Raw genomic sequence first — 9,791 nt, 5'->3', positions numbered from 1 at the left:
CCTGACTATATTAGACAATAAAGTTATCTAAGGAAAGTAATCTAGGGAGATAAAACCATCCAGCCTGTGCCCTATTCTGCACATTAAAAAAAAAAAAAAAAAAAACACAGTCTATTTTAAATGACTGTTACATAATATATTATTTTCTTCTGGACTTCTAAAATGAGGGAACCAAAGAAGACCTTTGTGTCCAAATTCTTTCCACAGCCCAACTTCATAACAAAGTAGATCAAGAGTTTTGTCAGATAAACTAAAAATGCTACCACCTGTTTGCACCATAATATTAATTCATATTCTAAGACATGCCATGGTCCAAAGCTCTCAGGAAAACATTCCTATAGGTGAGGGAGACAAGCAACCATTGGGAGATAAGGTGATAGAATATGTTTGTTCCTTAATTTACTAACTGCCTCACATTGACAAACCTTTCTGCATCTCATTTTTTATAGGTAAAATGAGAATTATTTAACCAGTAGCATAAGGTATGAAGAGATCAAATGAATTATTTTATGTGAAAACAATCAGCAAAAAGTAAGTGCATGATAAGTATTAGTTGGATTCAAACAAAAGTGGGTTTTCATGATTCTATTCATTCATTCAGCAGATAGGTTTGTGTATTTATTATTGTTACAGGACCCTTCTTACTTGATTTTGTTCTGCAAAACACACTTGGGGAAATACAGGTTCTGTTCAAATGTCTACTTTGCCATTTAATGACCTGTTCCTCTTTAAGTTGCTCATTTGCAAAGAGGAGATTTTATTTATTTATTTATTTACTCACTCACTTATTTATTTATTTATTATTATTTTTTTATTTTTAAAGATTTTTATTTATGTATTCATGAGAAACAGAGAGAGAGAGAGGCAGAGACACAGGCAGAGGGAGAAGCAGGCTCCATGCACGGAGCCCGACATGGGACTCGATCCCGGGACTCCAGGATCATGCCCTGGGCTGAAGGCAGGCACCAAACCACTGAGCCACCCAGGGATCACCCAAAGAGGAGATTTTAATGCCTATTTCAGAGTAGTTATAAAAATTTAGAAATGTAATGTATTTTAAGTATGGAATATGGTGTACATAGTTTGTGCTTAATCATCTTGATAGTATTGGTGTTAAGTAGTCAAAATTCCCACCTCACTGCTTACATAGAGCTGGAGCCATACAGTGTTAATTTACTTACCTTTTGCTTCCTCTCTGGGTTCATGATCAAAGGTGTTCTACAAACTGGTCAGCCATTGCACCAATGCAGGACTCACTTCAAAGTCTGAAAGGTAAGGTGAAAATTAATCAGTTAAGCCAATTCCCACCCACAAACAAAACAAAAACTAAAAATATGTATCTTCCTGAACCATGATCCATTCTTTAATACAAATAATGAACATATGAAAAGTAATGAACTATAGAGATTATGAGAGAACGTGCCATGAAAACCAGAAAACCCCAAAAAGAAATCTCGCTGAATAAAGAAGTTATTTTTAAAATAGCTACTCTTCTCACCAGCAAAGAAGAAAAAATAAAAGCCTATACTTTCAACAAAGTGCTCTGCTCTCCAAGGGAAATCTGATTCATAATTACATAATTAAAATTTTTTAAGGACATAATTTATTCTAAGTTAATAATGTTGAAACCCATTAATTTAAAAATAACAAATTTTTGTAGTGATGTGTATCTTATTCATAATCACTACATATTTGCCAACTAGTATTTTATACTCCAACACCATGGTCATTGATATTTAAAGAGCCATGACTATATCATCAAATAAAGACCATAGTTGCTCAATTACCTGGCAAGCTTGAGTGCACAATGACATTCAATCTAAATCATTACAGCAAAAGAACAGTAAAGCGATTCTGGCATTCAAATGTCTTTTAAGTTTGAATTAGCAATCTTCGTGGAAGAAAACAAAGCCCCAATTTATTTATGGAAATCTGGCCCTTGAAAAGGTCAGGGGTGAATCCCCAAGGAATCACTTGCTCAACTAGTCCAAAAAATTGTTTTTACCCTTCTACTTTCTCATTCTGAACCACAATGGGACCAGTTCATAGGACAAAAAGGCATTAACGAGGACTGCCTCTGCAGCTTTAATAGAAGAGTGAGTGAGCAGAGGTGGCATTATGGGAATTAGCTCAACTCTTTCGTGGACTGTGTTCCTAGTTTTAGTCATTGTTCTTAAGAGAGAAAGAAATGCAGTTCCTTGAAAATAAAAACGTCTAGTTTGTGTTGGTATAGGTGATCTCACCTGCTCTCCTGACATTTTAGCATTTGGATTTGCTCATGCGGCTTGATACATTTGCCAGTTGTGTGAAAAATGCATTCTCAGTAATTGCTAGGTGTGAAAAACAGCTTTAGTATTTTAAGACTGTTAAGATGGAAGTACTCGATTCTTTTATCTAAGAAATCAATATGCGAGATGCTACTATGCAGTTGTCACCTTTGATAAAATGGATAGTGACAAAATAATAAATTTTTATTTTATAAATTTGAATTCTCTATTAAAACCTCTTCCCAAGTTTTGCAGAAGAATTTTGAAGCATGTTGTGAATTTAATGATTCAGGGACAGTTCAAGTGATTTTTAATATTCCAAAGATAAATAAGGGAATTTAGATAGAGAAAACTGGTATAACCAAAGCCACAATATATTCAGAAATTTTCCTACTGTGAAATTTTTCTAATAATGTGAAAGTTAATATGAATTAATGTGAAGGTTTCCTCATAATTAAATTATCTCTAATTTAGAAATATTCAGCCTTCAGTTTTTTCTCTTGAGGTCATTAGGCATTGATAACATCTAAACTATTAGGCATTCAGATTAGGTTCAAGGGAGTTAACTCTATTTCTAACAGGGACTCCACTTCCAATAATATTTCCCTATCTATAATTACTATAGACAGGAGGACAAGGAAATAGGCTGAAGGATGTAGTCAACTTAAGCTGTTAACTATGTAAACAGAATGAGTGTGGGTGAGGACTGTCAGTTTCTACAGGAGGAAGAAATATGATAGGATCACATTCAAGGCAGGCAGAGTTCAAGGATGGAATCAAAGGATCTTTACACCACTGCATTGATGGGAATAATACTGAATAGCAGAAGATAAAACTACAATACTCAAAGCTACAGCTCACTCCTGTTAAGTGGAAAAGACCTCCTATTTCATTGTGCAATAAAAAAAAAAAAAATCTTTATTTCCTAAAGTTGTCTGAACAAAATTTAAAAAGTTGTTAATATTTCCCTTCCCTTGGAGCTTTGTGGCTTATCTTGTTCTTAGGAGTCCTAGCATAGAATTTGAGTAAAGGATTCATCTTCCTCTTCATCCTGAGGTTGATGTTCTAAGAGATTTTTCTCTCTCATCCATGAACAGAGTTTTAGTTCAGGGCCAGAACCCTCAGTACTCTACGTAGATAGGCTTTGTAGCACATCACAAAGTAGCAGACCTTCCTATAATATAATAAGAGGCTAAAAGTGATGAGGCAGCTGCTAATAAATTTCATTAACAATACTAATGATTAACCAATTCCCCTCCTCAAAATACTAGCTCTTTTGAGCTCCCAAAAATCAAAAGCAATCACTTCAAACATCCTCTCCTGCAAGAAGAACTTCATTAGTTTCAATTCAAAAAAGGTACTACAACAAAGGACATAATCTATTAAATAGCAAAGATAACTACTGATTTATAGTTGTATCATGAAATTGCAAGCCTTTTCCCCTTGTATTCTCCCTTTCTACTATTCCAGGCTGTAGTCAAAGGTCTCCCTTCTGAACTTCAAGGTAGATTCAAGAAAGCTGTTGCTTTCAGGAAGTAACACACAGATGGAATTAATCTCTTACCTTCGACTCCCTGGGCCAAATGTTTACTGTTCACTCCAAGCACATGATTACTGTTTTGGCCACTGCTACCAAGTAATAGAGTTGTGAGGTCAGCTGTTTGTTGGACCATAGGCAGGAAAGAAAGTTTGTATTGGCTGCTGTCACCATTTGCAACATCAGCTGATGTCAGGGACCAGTTAGAATAACCAAAAATAGAGTGGTTTAGATAAGCAAAAAACAAATTGCTTTTGCTGAAAAATTTATACCTAGAACCAGAACCATTTATCTTCTGGTATACATGTCTCTCTAGTTTCTTAGAATGAGCAGATGAAGAGCTCGGTTTCTATGGTCTTATGGGTAAGCTACTTGTTTGAAAGAGATCACGCTAAAGTAGTGTTGCCAAATTTGAATAATTATTAAAATTTAAGTTGGTCAATTAGCTATCGTATGAACTAGGATGTTTCACATGATATGACCCTTCAATAATTTTATCATAGATAAAAATTTATCTTGATAGATAGAACAATGCACAGAAAGTATTACATCAAATAACTCAATTAAGTACTGGGCAAGGTACTTGAGTAGTCATTTTCCCAAAGAAGAAAATAAATGGCTAACAGGCATACGAAAAGGTGTTCAACATCACTAATCATCATGGAAATACAAATCAAACCCAGTGATATATCATCTCATATCTGTTAGGATGACTATTGTCAAAAAATAAATAAAAGGTAAATGTTGTCAAGGACATGGGAAAAAAGGAAACCCTTTGTGTACTGTTGGTGAGAATGTAAACAGGGACAGCCATTATGAAAAATAACATGGAGTTTTACCAAAGAACTGAAAATAGAACTACCCCAACAATCTCTCTTTTGGGCATATACTCAAAGGAAAGAAAGGAAATAAGGACCTTGAAGAGATAGCTATGCTTCCATGTTCATTGAAGCAATAGTTACAATAGCCAATATATGGAAATGACCTAAGTGTTCAGCAACAGATTAATGGATAAAGAAATTGTTATAGATAATAGACAGACAGATGGAAGGAAGAAAATCAATGCAGATGAACATGGAAACATTATGCTAAGAGAAACAAGCCAGAAACAGAAAAGAAAAAATTCATGATCTAATTTATATGTAAAATCTAAAAAATTTAAATACATAGAAGCAGAAAGTAGAAAGCAAGTGGAAGGGATAGGGGAAATGGAGAGATGTGGGTCAAAGTTGCAGTTATGTAGGATGAGTAAGTCAACATATCTCACATATAACATGAGGACTAGAGTGAATAATACTGTATTGAATACTGGATTCCAGGATTTCAGGGACTCTCATGTCCTTTTGTCTCTCTGTCTCTTTCTTTCTCTCTCTCTCTCTCTCTCTCTCTGTCACACACACACACACACACACACACACACACCCATGTGTGCACACACACACAGAATGGTAACTATATAAGAAGTTTAGCCCAACCATCCATCAATAGATGAATGGATAAAGAAGGTATGGTGTATATGGACTATTTTTCAGCCCATTTAAAAGAATGAAATCTTGCCATTTGCAACAACATGGATAGATCCAGAGAGTACAAAATATGAAATAAGTCAGAGGAAGACAAATAACATAGGATTTCACTCAAATTTGAAATTTAAGGAACAAACCAAACACAGGAGGAAAAAAGAGACAAACCAAGAAACAGACTCTTAACTATAAAGAACAAAGTGATGGTTACCAGAGGAGGAGGGTGGGGGGAATGGGTGAAATAGGTGACAGAGATTAAGGGTACTCCTCATGATGAGCACTGAGTTATGTATAGAAGTGTTGAACCACCATATTGTACACCTAAAACTAATATAATACTGTATGTTAACTAGGCTGGAATTAAAAATATATTAAATTAAATAAGCTTTAATTTAATTATAATATAAATATATGTAAATTTTACTTTTAAAATTAAATATAGGGATGCCTGGGTGGCTCAGCCATTGAGCCTTTGGCCTTTGGCCTAGGGCGTGATCCTGGGGTCCCAGAACGAAGTCCCACATCAGGCTCCCTGCATGGAGCCTGCTTCTCTCTCTGCCTGAGTCTCTGCCTCTCTCCCTCTGTGTCTCTCATGAATAAATAAATAAAATGTTTGAAATTAAAATTAAATATATTCTCTAGTTTTAAAATATGTTAATTAGCTTGACTATACTAATCCATTCACTATGTATATGTATATCAAATTATGTTATACATCCTAAATATATATAATTTTCATTTCAAATATTTTTAAAGGGTCATATTTCACTAGCAGCAGTTACTTTGCTTCTGCTTTTCTTCTTCCCCATTTCACTGCGCTCAAATCACAGTCCAGGATTCTGAACAATGTACAGTTCCTCTGACATAAAATATGTAGGAAGCTCCAGTCCAGGCAGCTACCACTGTAATACCAAGCTCCTTTATTGCACACAGTCCTTACCTGACTTTCTCATAATTTATATTATCTTCTGGTTCTTATTTCTAACCCGTTATTCCCATTTGCTTGCCTGTGATTTAAATCCCTACGTGCCTAGGCTCTCTCATGAGAACTGGTCTGAATTTTTCAATCTAGTCTACTTGGCTTTGCTTCTACTTCCAAAGAAATTCAAGGTTCGCTCTACCTAGTTAGTAGATGTAAGAAAGAAAAAAGGTAGCTTATCAAACAGCACTCTCCCATTATCTATTTCCAATGGGTTTCCAGACACTTGCTGCAGAACTCAAAATAAGAATGGAGATTTTATATAGACCTGGGTGGGAGAACACGGGCTTAGATATTGCTGATGTTTCATCTGAACCTCAGAATTTAAATAAGAAATCAACAAATTTGTAAGACAACCTATAGCATTTATACCTTCATAATACACATAAACATCTAGTTAATCAATTAGGTTATATGAGCACATGAGAAAATGTTACTTGATTCTCTATTGTTAGTACTTCCTCAAAGGCAATTGAATTTGAGAGTTATAAAAAAAAATCTCGCTGAAAAGAACTCAAATACTCTTTAAAGTCTTTGTGCTTAAAAAGAAAGAAAATCTCACTTGGGTTTAGGTCAAAAGCTAAAGAACACTTGAGGAGAAATTAGAACAAAGTATTTTCTCTTCTCTTTCAAACAAAATAATTGTTAAACACACAGACACACACACACACAGATGTACAAACCATCCTTTTCTTCCATATAAAGACAAGCCTGGAGAGTCTTCCATGTGACCGCTCTTCTATTTAACACCCACACTCCAGGCCCAGGCTTTTCCAGTATAGTTTTCACATATGGCAGAGCTCTCATACCACCGTAGACTGTTGTTAGAATCTTCAGAAAACAGAGAGCTCTGACGCCAGTTAGAAAAGGCGTGTGAATCTTAAATCCTAGAGCCCACAATCATCAGATGAATCCAATTTGAATATCAATGTTTTCAAAAGTCATCACCTGCTATCTCACCCAGTTTCCAATTTGATCCCTCAGTAGGTCTTTTTTTTTTTTTTTTTTTAATTAAGCTTCTGCCTCCTTATATATGGCCTATTTGGGTTTTCTTTACATAGCTCTCTTCTTTCTTGACTGCACTTTATGTGAAAACAAACCAAAAACAAAATGCAGATAGTAAGTTATCATGTAACCTCTTTAACAAAATAGTAGTAGGGAACAAAGGCTATGTCAGCTGGGACAGAGGCGCTCTTATAAATTTCTCTCAGATATGAAGTTCTAGGAATTATATCTATATTAAAATCTAGTATTAAATCTCTACCCTGAAAGTTATGTATTGCTTTAAACAATTGAGGCTTGGGGAGATTTTATAGAAACATCTTTTTATTTTCGAAATCGAATATTTCCTTCTCCAAAACACCTTGCTCCAAACCTCATAGCTCCTCTTTCTGAGAACATCATTCTCCCAATCACCTGGGATAAAGACTACAGACTCAAATGTGACTGCTAGTTCCTGACCTCCTAATACATTGTAAAGTCTACAATTCTATGCAACATAAATTTCTACTGTTTCCTTCTATTTCTTCTCCCCTACTTCAGATCCCCTAAGATCTTCACAATGTCTAAAATCTAAGTGACATCCAATATTTTCTGTGTTCTTTTCCAGTCCTTCCTTTCTAACCTATTTAGGGAACAAATGACTTTGTTATTTCTTTTATCTGGCTCTTCTGCCCAGAATACCTGCCTATCGTTTCCATTTGCTCAATTCTCCTTCATCCTTCAGGCGGCAGTACAAATGCCTCCATGCTGAAAATCTTTCTTCTATTTCATAAATGAAATGACAATCATCACTCCCTTCTCTGAATTCCTATGCTCATAATCACTCTCTCCCTTGTTATTCATCTATTATCTATATTTTTTCTAGTAGACTATAACATCCTTGAAGGTAGAAACAATGACCAATTTAACTTCATTTTTCCATCATCTTCTGGAACGTAAATGGATATTTAAAACATTTATGTAAAAAAAAAAAGTTAACATTTTAGTGCTAACGCTTTAATAGATAAATTGGTCCTTGATTCTGTCTAGATAATAAATTGATTCTCATGGGCATGGAATAAATCAGCACAGCCAGGTGATGGGATTTTACTGTTTTATATTACTGCCATTTACCTGGTCACCTTTGTCATAAATGCCCCCGGCTCTACCCTAAATGGATCAGAAAGATGTAAAACCCTTCCATTGAAAAGGGACACTTAAGGTCCAGACTGGCATGAAATTCAAATAGGGTAAGGTAGCAAGGAAGGAGGCTTATTTCTTGTTTCACAAGTCTAGTCAATATGACCGCCTCATTAATGCACGAAGTTAGCCTGAAACTGTTTTTTTCAAGTAGAATGTTATTCACTGAGGACCTTCAAAATCAGTACTCAAGTAGCCTGTTCACAGACCAGGCTCATACCTGATTCAACTTCCTTATTCCCCCAGAAATGGCCGGCCAACGCAACAGTAAATTAATAAATGAAAAGTTTCTTTTAACAGATTTTTGCATTCATTTGCAGGTTCAGTGAAAACCGGAAAATCAATTACAGAAAAGAGATTTAAAGTAAAATCGGGAGAAAAGAAAAGAATGTAAAATGGTGCACTTTGATTAAATATAACATAAAAGCAGGAGGAATTAAAAAAATAAAAAAAAAAAAGCTCACTTGGCAAGAGCTGTTCCTCTGGTAGCCCTGCATTCTCAATCAGAGAACTGCCAATGGCTATTTAAAGAAGAAAAACAGGAAATGGAGCTTTTCACAAGAAAAAAATAATATTTGTCAAGGGCAGTTTATTACAGAATGTCATTTCCAGATGACTCCCTTGAACAGAGTAATAAAAATGATTTTAAAAATTAAATAGAGTCTTTGCAGACAAATATAAGACTTTGTGTAAAGGCAGACTATCAAGAACCAGGGCTCACCGTCAGTCAAGGATATGAAATAGAGGAAAATAAAAGCCATCTAGGAAAAAAGAACATCAAAGCCCAGTAATATTCAGTGGCAAACACTGAAGATTTTCACGAGAAATATGTTTAATATGTTAATGCATCAATAATGATTTTTGAGTCTTGCTTATATTAATACACTTTTGTGTTGGCATCCTGCACCAGAACTTTCAAGTCAGAGAAAATAATAAACTTTGAAAAGTGTATTTTCCCAAAAGCCAAATAGCAACAGAGAGACAGAGGAGGAGACAGAGACAGACAGAGATAGAGAGACTGTAGAGTCTAGCAGGAACCAAAATGTTCTCTTGCAAAAATATAATGACTTGCTTGCAGAAGAGGAAAACAGAAGAGTTGCAAAGTAGTAAGTTAAAACGTCTGCTGGAAGGACAGTGATAACTTCAGGTCAAGTAAGCTTAATCCAGTTAGATGAACAAAATTGTGTCCCCTGCCCCCCCCCAAAAAAGATTCCTATTTTGAAGCGCTAACTCCCAATGTGACTGTAGTCAAAGATAGAGTCTGTGAGGAGGTGAGAAAGGCTCATAATCCAATGGGATTGATG

General features: G+C 35.2%; 1 long non-coding RNA gene across 1 annotated transcript; it reads left to right on the top strand.

Moving 5' to 3' along the window:
• The first annotated feature begins 455 nt into the window (after positions 1-455).
• On the top strand, positions 456-9,112 carry LOC144323080 (uncharacterized). The gene is made up of 3 exons (XR_013388620.1): positions 456-531; positions 1,214-1,272; positions 8,808-9,112. It is a non-coding gene; the product is annotated as an uncharacterized LOC144323080 (long non-coding RNA).
• Positions 9,113-9,791: the final 679 nt, after the last annotated feature.

Source organism: Canis aureus, chromosome 11, assembly GCF_053574225.1.
Source record: "Canis aureus isolate CA01 chromosome 11, VMU_Caureus_v.1.0, whole genome shotgun sequence".
Classification (NCBI taxonomy): domain Eukaryota; kingdom Metazoa; phylum Chordata; class Mammalia; order Carnivora; family Canidae; genus Canis; species Canis aureus.
This window is presented reverse-complemented; position numbering and strand designations above follow the sequence as displayed.